This window comes from Euprymna scolopes, chromosome 35 (genome assembly GCF_053919585.1).
Source record: "Euprymna scolopes isolate OS-2025 chromosome 35, ASM5391958v1, whole genome shotgun sequence".
In the NCBI taxonomy this organism is placed as follows: domain Eukaryota; kingdom Metazoa; phylum Mollusca; class Cephalopoda; order Sepiida; family Sepiolidae; genus Euprymna; species Euprymna scolopes.
The window spans coordinates 76,441,846-76,459,174 of NC_136516.1; the positions used below are offsets into that span (position 1 = coordinate 76,441,846).

The 17,329-nt window shown below is 36.2% G+C and overlaps 1 protein-coding gene across 1 annotated transcript in view; it reads right to left on the reverse strand.

Annotated features, from left to right (window-relative positions):
- Positions 1-17,329, reverse strand: part of LOC145259956 (unconventional myosin-Ia-like) — a 1,146,131-nt gene that overhangs the window by 129,666 nt on the left and 999,136 nt on the right. The gene's annotated exons all lie outside the window — the stretch shown is intronic.

Here is a 17,329-nt window from a genome sequence, read left to right on the forward strand (position 1 = left end):
GAAATAATTATTCGCGTAAGTCATTTGTGCTTAACAAACACGTAAAGAATCAAGTCATTTTTTGCAAAAGGCAAAGAGTGTATAAATAAATAAATAAATAAATAAATAAAAGTTTTCCATACGAATTCGTCGGATATTTAAAGCGACGGATTTTATTTTTGCTACGCAAAAACACGTGCAAATAAAAAAAAATGTCAAACAAATTTTATTTCGCTGGATTGTTTCTAGTAAGACTAGAAATATAGATTTCAACAGATTAAGTTACAAAAGGACTGCTAAACTGTTGTTCTTCAAACAAAAGAATTGAGAAAGAAAACTTTTTTTTATATTTACAAGCGTAAATTGTGAACTGAATTCGTATGACGGATGTGAAATTCAAAGATTCACTGTTGGAATTGTTCCAATTCCAGGCAGAGCAAAATCTCGCGTTGCAAAAGCAGCAAATTCAACAACAAGTAGAAAGAGAAGAGAGATTTAAAGAAGCATTTGAAGAAAAAATGATTCAACAACAGAAACGCTTCGAGGAAATATTGATGAAAACACAGGAAGAACAAAGAAAAATTCTGGAGGCGACACAGTTAACTAAAGCGGACGATAATCATAATGCATTTTCTCAAACAGCTGTGTGAACCGCTATTGAAAATTTCAATTATAATCCAGAAGACGATGTCACTTTCGTCCAGTACTATAGACGATATGAGGATATTTTTTATATCGGATTGTAGTACCTGGTCAGACGCGAAAAAAGTTAGGCTTTTGTTAAGGAAATTGGGAACAGCCGAGCATACAAAGTTCGTGAATTTTATTCTCACAAAAAAGACCAGTGAGTTGAGCTTCCAAGAAACAGTTACGCTACTTACAGAACTGTTTTCTGCAAAAACGTCTCTTTTTCATAGGCGATAGAAATGTATGAATGTTACTAGAAGAGAGGAAGACGACTACACTACTTATGCAAGTATAGTGAACAAGCATTGCGACGATTTTAAACTGGAGGAATTATAATCAGATAATTTTAAATGTTTAATATTTGTGCAAGGGCTGGTCTTAAATAAAGACGCTGAAATGAGGCGTCGTGTTTTAAATAAACTCGAAAACGAACCGAATTTAAAACTACAAAACTTAGCGGAAGACTGTGAACGGTTTATTGCGTTGAAACAAGACAGTCGTGACATAGAGGAAAGCGGAGTGTCGCATATTGAAAAGATCCATCAAAAGAAAAATTCGACTAAAAAAAAAAATAACCAGAGAAAGAAACAGGGAAAAGCTCCATCTGGACCATGTTGGAGGTGTGGAAATAAACAGTGGTACAATGAGTGTCCCTTCAAATTCAAACAATGTGACAACTTCCACCAGAAAGGGCATAAAGCATCGCATTGTAGAAAATATCTGGTAGAAAGACATCCATTAAACTTACGAAAATTGAACCTGAGGAACAAAATATCCGGAAATGCGTACAGGTCAAAATATTTAAAAGGAAAGTAAGGCTACAGCTTGATAGTAGGTCTGACATTTCCATTATTAATGTACAGACATGGAAGAGGCTTGGGAGACCCACTATGATTAAATCACATAAAACGGCGAGAAGCGTCAGTGGCGAAAAAATTACCTTCGAAGGAGAATTATTGATGAATATGTTTTTCCAGAACAGGGCCGGAAAAGCAAGAATTTTTGTCATGCGAAAATCAAACAACCTTTTTGGAACTGATCTGTTCGGAAAATTGAGACTATGGAATCTGCTTTAAGCTCATTTTGCTAAAAGGTTGAGGATTCGAATGTGGAGGCAGAAAAACTTAAGAGGGAGTTAAAAGAGAATTTTCCCAGACACATTTTCAGGCGGTTTGGGAAGGTGTACAAAAGTGGTAGCAAAATTTGACGTAAAAGTAAATGAACAGCCAGTGTTCAGAAAGAAAAGAAATGTTCCATACGCCGCTATAGAACAGATAGACGGTGAATTAGAAAGACTCGAAAACATGGGCGTCATCGCAAAAATTGATCACAGTGAGTGGGCTGCACCAACGGTTTACATCAAAAAGAAGAGTAAGGAGATTCGGGTTTGCGCCGACTTCGCGACAAGCTTAAACAGGGCATTACAAGATCACCATTACCCTCTTCCGAGCCCTGAAGAGATATTTGCGAAACGGAGTGGAGGGAAATATTTTTCTAAAATCGACCTCCGTGACGCGTACTTACAAGTTCCAGTCGATGAGGAGTGTTCAAAGCTGCTATGTATTAATACCTATAAGGGATTGTACAAGTTTAACAGACTTCCTTTTAGCGTCAAAGTCGCCCCTGCGATTTTTCAGCAAATTATGTACATTATGTTAAATGGGTTGGATTTCGCAGTAGGGTACCTGGATGATGTGTTAATGAAAAGCGCTAGCAAAGAACAACACAAAGCTCATGTAAACCAAGTATTCAAAAGGATCCAGGATTATGGATTTAAAGTAAAACAGGAAAAATGTACATTTTTCATAGAGAAAATAAAATACTTGGGGCAAATCATCGATAAACATGGAAGAAGGACTGATCCAGTTAGATCGAGTGCAATAAAGAATATGCCTGCCCCAGAAAATATTGCGTCTTTACAAAGTTTCTTAGGTTTGGCAAATTACTACAATGTATTTGTGCCAAATATGCATAAACTAAGGTCGCCTTTAAATGAACTGTTAAGGAAAGACCAAAATTGGTCTGGACGCAAGAGTGTGAAGAAGTATTTCGGGAAATTAAAGAGACTTTAACGTCTGACTTGTTTCTGGCACATTATAATCCCAAGCGGGAAATTATAGTTGCAAGCGATGCCAGCTCTGATGGCATAGGAGCATGCATTTTACACAAAATGGATGATGGAAAAGTGAAACCCATAGCACATTCATCCCGATCACTTTTGTCAGCCGAAAAGAACTACTCACAAATTGAAAAAGAGGCGCTAAGTATTATATTCACGGTAAAGAAATTTCATCGTTTCCTGCACAGTAGGCAATTTCTGTTACAAACAGACCACAAACCATTATTAACGATTTTCGGATCGAAAAAGGGACTACCACAACATACAGCGAATAAACTCCAAAGATGGGGTACCATACTTGTGAATTACAATTTTCAAATGGAGTATGTACCATCTAAAAAATTGGTAATGCAAACGGTTTATCGAGGTTAATACCTGAACAGACAGAACCATTGGAGGATATGGTAATAGCAGCCATTCAAGCGGAAGTTGAAGTAAAAAATACGTTATGTGACACGATAAGAGAACTTCCAGTAACGCTTGATGAGATTAAGAATAAGGCAGAGGTGAACAAATTTATTATACACACGAAAGAAAGGATCAATAATAACGAACTGGATGAAGAAATTTATTCAATTTGCGATAACGTCCTGCTATATAGCGACAGGGTCGTAATTCCTGCGACATTACAGAAAAGAATGCTCAAGGAATTCCATGTAGAACATCCAGGTATATCAAGAATGAAAAGCCTTATGCGCTCTTTCGTTTATTAGCCAAACATGGATAAGGATATAGAAGGAAAAATTAGGGAGTGTACAGGCTGCGCATTAGCTATGAAAGCTCCTCCGACTCAATTCGGATCGTGCGCAAAACCGGACCGACCTTGGTCTAGGATTCATTTAGATTTTGCAGGACCACTAGATGGGTTCTACTATCTCATTGTTGTAGACAGCCTATCTAAATGGCCGGAATTATTACAATGTAAGAATCCCACATCCGAGGTAACTATCAACTTCCTGTATGAACTATTCGCTAGGTTTGGTGTAGTAGACTGCATTGTTACAGACAATGGAACGCAATTTACGTCTACCGAATTTAAACAGTTTTGCGAGGATAATCTAATCGAGTATATAACCATTCCGCCATACCACCCAAGAAGTAATGGACAAGCAGAGAAATTCGTTGACACGTTCAAGAGAGCTCTGAAAAAAGCTAGCAAGTCGCCGACGGATAAGTCAACCCAACAGTTTTTACAAGTCTACAGAGTTACTTCGAATGTAAACATCGAAATATCGAAGACACCTGCTGAGGTTATGTTCGGACGCAAGGTTAGATCGATTATTCACAAATTGTTACCAAACCAGGATAGGCCAAACCTAAAAAAAAAAAAAACGATAACAAAAAACGGTATAAAGTTGGCGAAAGAGTCTTCTACAAGATTCACAAAACTTATAAGACTTTCTGGGAGTTCGGCATTGTTGAGAAACAAATAGGCAACATGGTATACATGATTAAGGGACCAGATTTCGTGCACAAACGTCACACTAACCAAATTCGGAAAAGATACTCGAACAGTGAGGTGACCAGATCGCCCGAGGAGGACATCATGGACCCAGTGTTTGATACTTTTCAGGTACCCATACCAGAGACAGCTCCGGAGAACAGAAGATCAAACAGAAAACGGAAATCAACAGAATTGATTAGGGTGAACCCAAAACAAAAACGTTATTAATCCCAGATAGGATATTTTCACGGGGGGGGGGTGTTATACCGTCCTTCATTGAACAGAGGAATTTACACCGATTAGCAGTATAAATAGCGTAATTCTAACACCGGTGAGAGAGATGCGACTGCACTTTAACTGCTAGCCGAGTGCCCAGCAGATATACACGCTTTCCTATCTTTGTACATTATTGTTAATATACTTGTTCTTAACCGAACCTCAACTTGATTGTTCTTATTTTGATTGTTGTTCCACGACACAACATATACATACGTACATATATAATATATATATATATATATATATATATATATATATACATACATGTATATATATACATATATATATGTATATATAAATACATATATATATAAATACATATATATACACGTATATATATGCATATACATAAATATATATATACGCATATACATACATTCAAATACATACATGCATATATATATATAAATACACACATATAAACATCTATATATATACATATATGTATACATACATATATACATATATAAAATTAATTATGTTAATGTTTACATATTTATATGTACAGGAACTTATAAACTGATCATTATGAATTTTGGAACACAACTTGTTGGCGAAAGTGGTGAAAATGTGGGCTATATCTAGTTCAATTTATTTTTATCCAAACAGGCAAAGAAGAGAATGAAATTCCTTTGTTTAATATTAAAAATTAACATTAATTAATAAAATATTCAAAAAGTTTCAGTTTCTTTGGAGTATTTAAAGGGTTTACTGTGGCACAAATATCGGCAAAACATCCCATTTGAGGAATTAATTATGCCCGTTTTAGGCTGAGTATTCTCATATACAAACACACATACATATATATGGACAAATATCAATACGAAAAATATATAAATGTTTATATATTTTCTGTATTTATTTCCTATTTGTTGACGTGTAGGAATACAAAATGTCTTTCGAAAAAACGAAAACGTTTCTTTCAAGAGCTCATAATTTCGACCGATCCTTCGGTCTTCTTCAGTGTGAATGATGGAAACATGAGTGCAGGGCGTGAAGGGCTAGCAGCAGGAGAGGAACGGGTACAGCCAATGAGGTTAAGATCTATCTGAATACAACCCCCCAATATTTTTGACTTGGAATATTCAGCAACTTGTGTGGCCTTTATTCAAAACCAAGTCTTTCATAAAATGTTGTACTTGACACCCACGCACGCCGTGTACACACTCGCATATGTAAACATACATGCATGTACACCCATACATTGCCACACATGCTTCTACACATGCCCGTACACACACAGATTACACACACATACACATGAAGAGTGACACACACACACACACACACACACACACATGGAGACTGATGAACAGATATAGACAGATAAGTGGAATCTTTTGACCAAAACTGATGCTTCCCATTGGAATCATAAATTTATTATGGTTCTAGGTATGGGACGGGGGGGGGAGGGGGGGTGAAAGGACAATGTCCTCCTTCCTGTCTGGATTCTATGTGTGAACACGCCCACCCACATATACACACATTTATTTATTTTTTTCAACTGCCTTCTGTAACTTCCAATGCCCATCATTAATTGATACCCATATACACAGCCGTAATGTTTTTAAACAGTAGACAAAGAATATTCCTCTTTATTTTCATTTTTATTTACTTAATTCACTTCTCCTTTTGTTCAAAATATAGTAAAATATTAGTGAAAACCTCTTAGATTTTGGGCCATTTGATATATAACGCTTCTTTGTCCGACTGGTGTGTCCATACATCTCTACCTCTCCTCTCCCACACACATGTACACCCATACATACATATACACATGATGATTGCAACGTCTTGTCAGACGAGTGCCACTCCATCAGACATTTAAAATCCATGAGCCCAAATGTCTGAGGGAGTATCTATACAAATATGATGTTACAGAGTCTTAGCTTTGTACGACAGCTAAGTCTCTCTCTCGGTTCAAAATATTGAGATCCAGCAACAAGCAAGAGCAAGATAGCCAGCAACAAATTAAACTGCAGACCAGCTTAATGCGGATACTGGTCTTCCGCTTTAGGGTTTTTTAAATCAGAGATTTGCTTCTCCTAGAAAGGTTGCCTTCACCACGGCTTATGGGAGCCCTCTCTACCCCAATACACATATACACACACACAAATATACACGGTGCTAGTTGGCCGCTGACCCAGAAAAAGAGTTCATTCGCCCTTTATACACATACATACATACATACATACATACATACATACATACATACATACATACATACATGACGGCAGCAACTCGTTCTCGAGTATTGCCATTACTTAATATATCTCTGGCTCAAATGGCACAAACATGAGCGCAACTAGCAGCACGTGCCAGACGGTCACCTCTATGAACCTGCTATAGTCCAGCACATCCACTAATGACCGGGTCCAAGCTGTGGCGCCCTGAACACCTACCAGACCAGACCCTGGAAATTCCAGAGCCTTTATTGTCATTCACGCCCATATCTGCATCAATCCCTATTGAATGTCCGTTTGCCGTTTCAGGCTACAGCCAGCCTTTTTTTGTTATCGAGATACACACTGATTGCAAAATGTGTATTCGATTGCATATCAAGTGATGCCTGTGCTTGAAGCTTTTTATAGTGAGGAAAGACTTTGCACTGAGACAATCCAACTCTCTAAACAACTGCCACATTGAACCAAAAGAAGAGCAAGTCAACATAATTGGAAGCAGCAGTCGCCGCAGGTTTTATATAAGGGTCTTCCTTCTCCTAGAGAGGTTGCCTTCACCACGGCTTACAGGAGCCCCCACCACCCACTATCTTATTTGATCCATGGCTGGGACTTAGGCACACGCCGGTGGGTTATATATGCCGCAGCTGACAGGGCCTAAGCTCCTCTGTAGGTTTCTGTCAGGGTTACTCACCCTTAGCCTTTGGTTAAAAGAACCTTGGCCAACAAGGCAGTGGAGGTCCAGTTATACGGCGCAGGACATTCGTCGTTCATAAGAGCCCCGTCTGCGTGGCAGTGATCACGATGTGCACGTGGGGTTGATTTGTCTGGGAGAAGCACAGTATGATGCTAAGACATCTGTGTGCTTTTAACACACGTCCACACCAGACCTTGACTACATGCATACATACATACATACATACATACATACATACATACATACATACAATGACTGATATAAAGGAAAAGCATTGTTTTTAAATTAGAAGTCATCACAACAATTGGAAGCTCAATATGCCGGCTAGAGAAATCAGAGGTTAATAACAATTGATGCTGGAAACAAAATCCAAAGTTAGATATATTGTAATGCTTACACACACACACACACACACACACACACACACACACACACACACACACACATATCTGCGTGTGTACTAAAGAGTTGTGATATAGCGAAACAGTTTGTCTGTGGCTATCAATATAAGCCCCCCTTCCCCGCTTTTTCGGGTAGAGCATTATTGTGGATCAGGTTTCCTGCTGCTTTTTAACATAATGCAAAGCTCTTTATAAATAAACAAATTGAGCACGGTTCAAGTGTTTATAAATAGACATTTGAGATATTTCTTGCGAGCGCTTTTGTTGGCTAACTCGGTGGTTGAAGGTTTATTGGGCTACATACAAGACCCAAGGTTGTAAGTTCGAACCCGTTGGTAAGTTGTTTTAAGTTATATTGATGAATTTTCACAAAAACGAAACAAGATTGTTCATAGATATGTAAGCATTTAATCGGTACTTGAACGAACGAATCGAAATATTGAATTTCAAGTAAAACATATGATACCTACGTAATTACCACGTCGCAAATAGTAACGTATCCAAAAATTACGAAAACCGATAAGGTAGAAAAATAATTATTAGTGAAAAAAAAATGTTAAAATAGAGGGAAATCACTATATTACGCTTACTTAAAGAGATAACTTGACAGAAGAGACAATTAAGTTCTGTTGCTTACGTCACGTGACGAACGTTATTCAAAATGTTGGACGAATTTTATTCTCCATCTACATTTTATCAAAAACTGTTTTTCATTAATAATTATTCTTGTATTTATCACTTTCCGTAATTTTTGGACGTGTTACTATTTACGACATAACAATCACGTAGGAGCCATTTGTTTTATTTGAAATTCGGGCCTTACTGCTTGTGTGATAATGAAACATCTGAAATACACTCGTGATGTGTAAGGTATTAACTTTGTTCAAAATCTCCCGTTTCTTCTTTCATCGGATTATTTCAATTATTGATTTTCAATATTTATCGGCCACATTCCCATAGAAAACCTATCTAGGAACATTGCCAGGCACATATTCGTGTGAAATTTCATAAAAATCGGCCCAGCCGTTTTCAAGTTCATTGGGAACGAACTCTCACACATACACACAAAATTCCTCATATAATACAGTGCAACCCGGATATAAGAGACTTCTTTTTTAGGTCCTTATAGCTCTCTTATATCTGGGTTACACTGTACATTAACAAAGGCTCTAATTTGGGACCAGAGAAAATCTGTCTTATATCTGTTTTTCTTATATTATGGTCTCATGTCCGGGTTACACTGTAGTAGGGATGAAGATGCAAATTTTGATTGGTGTTCTCATATTTGATTAATAATTCCGATGTTGGCAAGACCTTTGACCTTTATAATAATTTTTTTTTTGTTTTCAGGCGTAAACAATGATATTTGATTTTCGTATAGAAGAACAGAACATCGCCTGAAAATCTCAGATAAATAATAGACATTTTGACAAGCAGACTTAACGACCATTCGTCGCCAGTGAATATAAATATTTATGTCTTGAATGTGACATCGCTTGGATTGATCCCAAAGAATGAAGATGAGTGTGCGGGGCGCTGAACCGAATGGCCGAGGGCAGATGAAGGTTATATATATATATATATATATATATATATATATATATATATATATATATATATATAAACGAAAAAGATGGAAGCATCCTTTCGGAACGAAATATTGTTTTCGTTAACCTTTAACGGAAAATGATTGATCTGGTTTTTTTTTTCTTCTTCTGTATTATGGAATGTCGGATATCTGTATCAGCTAGTGTTGATTTGGTTGAAAAATATCGGTTGGGAAAAATCAACGCAGACATAAACAGGATATATTGTAGATAAAGAGTCAGCAGGGTTCAGGCGATTAGCAGTTTAGGCAAATGTGTAGGAAACAAGTTTAGCGGAAGTAACCTAAGACGAGGAATTTTGTAGCGTGAAGTTCTGAGAATCTGTATGGAAAATGCGTAGCAAGTAGACGTATTGTTTAAGATGTCCTGACGAGTATTAATTAATTATTAATAAGGACTACTGGAATCATTTGCTTATTTTTATTTTTATTAACTCATGTTCACTCCTAACAAGGCATATCACCACTTGAGACCATGCCTAGAAAGATTAACAAGATGCTGGTTTACGTTACATTTAAACTTCTGCATATAAGTACAGTCAGGGAAGCTGGTAGCAGGAAGGGAATTCACAATTCTAGCTGTTCGAGGGAAGAAACTATTAGAGTAGAAAGCTTTCTAGCATTTAGGGATCTTAACAGTGAAGGGGTAAGATTTTGTTGCTAGGCTGGTTTGTCGGGGATACGTATGTCAAGGGGGCACAAGTGCAATGAGTTCATCAGAGCACATTCCATTAAAATATTTGTAAAACAGGCACAGAGATGCAACATTGCAGCGATGGGACAGGGGTTGGAGCTTAGTTGACAACGTGGGACCTATTAGATTGAAGACTCTTTTTTGGGGCCTATCTAAGAGGGAGAGGCTAGTGGTAAATGCACCAGCTCAGATGTGACAACAATATTTTATGCATGGGCGAACGATGTCCTTGCGGAGGTACAGGATACTTTCAGGTGTGAGTAGTCTTCTAGCTCGATAGAAGTCACCCACGTTCTTTGCAGCAGGTTCTAGGTAAATGTTTTTTTTTTGTCATTGCCTTTCTGTGCATAGCCAAGTAAAGCGTGAAGTTTTCCCTATACCGCCATGATATGTTCTATACGAGACGCAAAATCATGAAACAAAGGAACAAAACAAAGGCGATATATTTATAATAAAATCAAACGCCTGACTTCCATTCTCTGTCAACTTCCCATACAACTACTTTTCTTCTCTTAAACTACTAAAAAACTTAACCCTCCTCCGTCTTCTATTTCCTTTTCTCTACCTTGTTCTCTGGTGCTAGCAGATCAGGCTGTCTGAAGATATTAGCTTCCAGAAACGAAATGCACCTAACATTGATGTTTTTTGTTTTTCTACTTCCTTTTGCAAAACTTAATCATGTTCTGTAAAAACACAAACAAAAACAATAGCCCATCTTTTCCTCCTTTTCTTTCTTCCCATTTCTCTTTCTATCTCCCCCCCCCCAACTTCCTGACTGGTTTCCTAACATAAAATGTACAAAACGTTAATACTGTAACCTTTTTCCCTCTCCCATTGCAGAACTCATTCATGTTCTGCCGTGTAGGGAACAAAAATGATAAAATCCACTATAAAATAACCAAACCAAACACTACAAACTAGCAATTGAAAATACAAAGAGATTGAAGAATAAAAACCTTCTTCAAAATAACTGGATTTGGCATTAAATAACCCGAAGAGGGTTGATATGCCGTAAAACAAAACAATCAAACCAAACCAAACTTGTTCTTCTCGGCTAGGGATTTTTATCCTTGACCCCAAAATCAACAGAGATTAGACCATTCTTGTAATTATCCTGTCCCTATTGATTGCGGTGTGATGCTAGTTTTGTGCAGCTCTAAGAAGTCTACCCGCCCAGGCTTTGCCTTCACTCTTTAAGAAGGAGTTAGTTTATGGCTAATCGCTTGAGGCGCCCTTACTGAGGAATGTCCACGGGTTTGCTCATTTCCCTATATCCGTAACCGAGCTCCCTTCTCTTCTGATGAGAAGCATTAGACTTCGAAATGCCTAGGTATAAAGAGCATTTATAACTCCTCTTTCTATTGACGTTTCTCCTTATTGAACTGACAAATAAATTTGTATATACCGATATTCAATTTATCTTGTTATATATATATATATATATATATATATATATATATATATATATATACTAGCGGGGGTACCCGGCGTTGCCCGAGTGTTTGTTTCCGGGACGGGGGGGGGGAGTTTTAAAAAATGTTATGGTAGGTAAGTAGGAAGGATCAAACCCGGAGTCATGAGTAAAAGTAGGAAAATAAAGTGTGAAAAAAAAACATCTGCAACGTTAACAGTTCGGCCACCAAGAAAAGTCCATTCCAGTTGTTTAGGAAAAAAAAAAAAACGACTACGGTAGGTCGGCGCGAACGTGAAAATATAATGTGAATTGTCCAGCATGCTAACCACTACGCCACAGAGCACTGCAGCTTAGTTTAGTGATTTTAAATAACTTCACATGAAAGAACTACGAAGCCAAACCGGTGTTCTCTTCTCAACTGTTCCTTGTGAACGATCTCCAACCGGTGTTAAGTGGTGGCAGGGGGAGGAGGAATTTATTAGAGAGAAAATATTTTACCACTTCCATTGATCTTAACCGATTTTGGCCGTGACTTCTCAGCAGAAAAAGTATAGAAATCTAAGATTATCGAGGAATTTGAGAAATAATAAGCCTATAACACACCTCAGATATTGTTCTGCCGTTTGTGCATATTATATTTGCATGAAATATCTTGATTTTTAATCCTATTAAGGTCAAAATCAAACGGGAAAAAATGAGTTCATTTTATTTATATAGAGAAGATATATATATAAGTCCACTCTCCGATATTATATGTTATATATAAAGAAATGTATATATAAAACCGACGTTATGTTTCATCTAGAAGGAGACATTAAATGGGGGCAAAAGTGAAAATGGTTTCAATAGGAGAACTGAGTGCAAAGCAGATATTTACCAATTCCGTAGAGTTAATAGACATCAATGCAGAAAGACTTTACAAAGTTCAAAACGCAATTGTGCTTCTTGTGTTTCTTCCAAATCGACCCGAGGGAGGTTTAAATTGGAAAACTTGGTCCCATTCCAAAATGGAATTGACCTTTTGGTGAGGGTCGATGCACAACGAAAGGAGAGAATATTCACTTGAGTAATGGTCTCGATCCATATGCTTTGAAGTGGGTAGAGATGAGCTGGTGAGTTCAGAAAAGTAGAGGGGGATGAAATGTGGGCCAGTAGTATGGTTTTGGTGTCGGTGCAAAGGGAGTTGCAAAGAATGGTAACGTGTGGGGGGGCGCGCATGCGTATTATGATTTCTGATTATCAGACCAATGAGGTTGCAGTTGGTCTGGTTTCATTGGAGGTTCTTTATTATTGTTATTATTATAAACGAGTTGTTTGGATATTATGTTGGTCTTTAAATATCAAAGAGGAAATAGAGAAATATGGGGAGTTGGAAATATAGATAAAGAGGAGGGAAAACGAGAGGGTGGAAGAAAGAGAGAAGGAAAAGGGAAAGAGAACGAAAATGGATAGGGAGAGAGGGGGGGGGGAGAAAAGAAGTGTGAAAGAAAGCGAAAGAAAGAAAGAATAATAAAAGATTAAGAAAGAAAGATAATGAAATAGAGGAAATGAAAGAATGATGAAAGTGGGTGAAACAAAAGGGAAGAGCATGAAAGAAAGAGAAAGAAAAATAAAGAGGAAGAGGGTGAAAGAAGGAGGAAGAGGGTGAAAAAAACAGGAAGAGAGTGAAAGAAAAAGGAGGGAGAAAAGAGTTAAGGATAGAAGGAGGGTGAATCATTGGATTTTATTGAAGATTATTATTATTATTATTATTATTATTATTATTAATAATAATAATAATAATAATAATAATAATAACAACAACAACAACAACAAAAACAATTGGTTGTTTAGATATGTTATTCCGTGGGCATGAAAGAGTGACGAGAGACTAGAAAGAGAAGGGAGAAATAGAAAGAAAAAGAGAAGTGAAGGAAGAAGAGAAGGGAAAATAAAATTGAGGGAAAGAGGGGGAAAGGAAAGTAGAGTGAAAGAAAGAGAGAGGTTAAGAGAAAGAGGGAAAATGGAAGAATAAGAGAGAAAGAAAGGAAGAAAGAAATAGAGAAATGGAAGAGAGACAAAGAGAAAGGGGAGGAATAAAAAGAGAGAGGGAAAATAGAGACGGAGATGGAAAGAAAAATAGAAAGAAAAGGAAAGGAAAAGAAAGAAGAAGAAGTAGAATAAGGGATGAGAATATGTAGAGGAAGTAAAGACGAGAAAGAAGAATGAGAATACAAGATGTTATGGGAGGAGATGGATGGAAGATAAAAGACTGGAAATTATATATATATACATATATATATACTAGACTACCTGTGACCCGTTGGGTCAATATGTTATATTAGCTATGGAATTCATGTATGAGCGTGACACTTGTGATGTAAAGAAAATAGTTTTTTGTGACATAACAGAAACATTTCTACGAAAGTATAGTAAAATGAAAAAAGAATATAGATAGATTTTTATGAGTTATTCTGTTTATTATAATTGATTATTTTTGAAAAATTTTTTACAGTTACTGAATTATAAGTGGTTGGCCATACTTATAGGCAAATGTGAACTGAACAGATACCATAATACTTATTATAGTTAAATTCAAATTTTGATATATCTGCTTTTTTTTTTCTTTTTTTTTTTTACATCGTTCATTTCTGTATTACGTTTAAGTTATTTTAAACCCCACTCTTTCCATGTTCAATAATAATTTCGAAATAATAACATAAATATTTCAGCCTCCCAATTGTTCTTTTGTTTTTTGTTTATTTTAAACCCCACTCTTCCCATGTTAAATAATAATTTCGAAATAATAACGTTAATATTTCAGCATCCCAATTATTCTTTTTTTTTTTTTTCGCATTTAAATTATCCAAATAAACAATTCTTAATACTGTCTGCTTTTTTTTTTTTACATCGTTCATTTCTGTATTACGTTTAAGTTATTTTAAACCCCACTCTTCCCATGTTAAATAATAATTTCGAAATAACGTTAATATTTCAGTGCGCAGGTCATGTGCGCATGCGCAACCGGATGTCATAAACCGGAAAGTGGGTTACAGTGGGTCATTTGAGTTAATATATATATATATATATATATATATATATATATATATATATATATATATATATATATATATATATATATATATATTATTATTATTATTATTATTATTACTATAATTATTTTTAATACCTACAGACACTAGTGTTTTATCCTTTCGAGAATCATCAGTGCAGGGAGTTAGGATTACTGCTGGTTGGGAGATTTAAATCCGGTCACGAAACCATCTCTGACGCCATTAGCAATGAACAAACCGTTCAGCCAACGTTAACCGCGGCGAGCAATATAGTTGAAATTAACATTTATAAATTGTAAATGTCATTCAAGAAAGCCGAGAGTGATCATATGATTTTAACATCAGGATCTGCATACGTGGGCTTAAGTGACTGATTTATTTCATTTCAACATAAAGTGCTCGACAATTAGAACCGAGTTTTTAAAGGGGCAGATATAATATATAAGTGAACGTGTCTCTGTGTGTGTGTGTGTGTGTGTCTGTATACATTTCCCTACACAATAACTCTGTCAATTTTAAGTCTACAAACTCGAAATTTGATATACAAGGTATAGAGATTTGGGAAAATCTTTGTAATCCATTTTCGGCCAGAAATTTGGCTATTAAGGGGTCAAAGTTCAACGATTTGACCTTTGAGAACTCTACCAAACTCCTTCGCCACTTTTGGGTCTAAACACTTGAAATTTTAGATATAGGTTCCTTGGACATGGATCTAACTTAATAAATTGATTTGAGTCCAAAACAATAAATGTTAAGGGGTCATAATAGGGGTCAAAGTTTAAAAAAAATTTGACCTCTGCGGTCTCTACCAAATTACTCAGACAATTTCTGGTCTAAACATTTGAAATTTTACTTAAAGGGTACTCAGAGATAGGGCAAGCTTTTTAATCGGTTTGGGTCGAAAATTTGAGCTACCAATATATAAATGTATGTATGTATGTATGTATGTTTGCATGTCTGCCTAAAACTTTCGACAGAGGCTACGGATTTTCACAAGATCAGTATCGTTTTGAAGCGCGACCCTTAAAACGACAATACCGAAAAATTGGCTAAAAACATTAATATCTTCACCCTCAACTGGGCACTTTTCTACAGGGAGGGGTCACTTTTTTAACAGATATTTTCGAAAGTCAGCCCCTCTTTTCGATTGTCTAGCCTTAATTAAAACCTACGTTACCTCCGGTTTGGCGGTGGTTGTAACAACAAAGGCGTCACGTTTTTTTCCCATTCTTTTTCCCCTTTGCAGTACGGGTTCGAGCCTGCCTTCCTACTACTACTTTTTTTTTTTTTTTGCTCAACACACACCTCCAAACACCCGGGCAACGCCGGGCACCCATGCTAGTATATATATATATATATATATATATATATATATATATATATATATAGTAATAAGTTATGAAAATATATATGGCAATTAAGCTACATTCTGTGTAGCTTAATTGCCATATATATTTTCATAACTTACTACCTAGCTCTACCTATGTATTGGGCACTGTTGAAGTAAATACTGAAAATTTACGCATAAAATTATATCTTTGTATATTAATTTATGTGATTAAATGAAGTAATCACAATTATATATATATATATATATATATATATATATATATATATATATATATATATATATATATATATATACTAGCAGGGGTGCCCGGCGTTGCTCGGGTGTTTGGAGGTGTATGCTGTGCAAAAAAACAAAAAAAATGGTTAATTTTTTAAAACTTTGACCCCTATTATGACCCCTTAAAATCTATTGTTTCGGGCTCAAATCACTTTATTAAGTTAGATCCATGTTCAAGGAACCTATATCTAAAATTTCAAGTGTCTAGACCAAAATTGTCGGAGGAGTTTGGTAGAGTTCTTAAAGGTCAAATCGTTGAAATTTGACCCCTTAACAGCCAAATTTCTGGCTGACACCCGTCACATCGATTTTCCCAAATCTCAGTACCCGGTATTTCAAATTTCGAGTCTATAGACTAAAAATTGACAGAGTTATTGCGTAGAGAAATGTACACAGACAGACACACAGACAGGTTCACTTTTATATATATATATATATATATATATATATATATATATATATATATATATATATATATACATACATATATATATAATGCATAAAGTGTCAAAACTTAATCACAAACACCAAGGCTCCTCTGCTCAGAGATGGAAGCATAGCCGCCACAATAATAAGACACCAACTATACTGGGCTAGAGACCTTGCCCAAATTCAACTACTTATGATTGCTACGCTATAATCCTATTGACTGATGTACACCCATTAATCCTTATTCTCGAGTGGCCTTCGGACCTTGAACTGTGGTGACTCCTATGTAAAAAAAAAAAAAAAAAAAAAAAAATGCCTGACAACTACCTACCCAAGCAAGTTGTTTATTCGGTACATGCCATTGGAACCAGACCCTGTGGTGCACCAAAAAGCCGCTTTAAAGATCAGCTGAAATCTATTCTTTTATTGACACAAACAACTGAACAGTCATTATAACCAACAGGGAGAGCTGGAGAAGAAAAATATATGAAAACACCGAAATCTTCGAAACTAACAGAAGACAAAAAGAAAAAGAAAACCTGTGAACCCTCTTACTATCCCCTGTGGTGGCTGTGGCTCCCCCATGCACAAATAAGACTTGGTCTGCATCGTAGAAAGTGTCAATGAGCAAAATTATTCGCATCCGAGTTCTTCCAACGACGAAGATTATATATATATATATATATATATATATATATATATATATATGAGAGAGAGAGA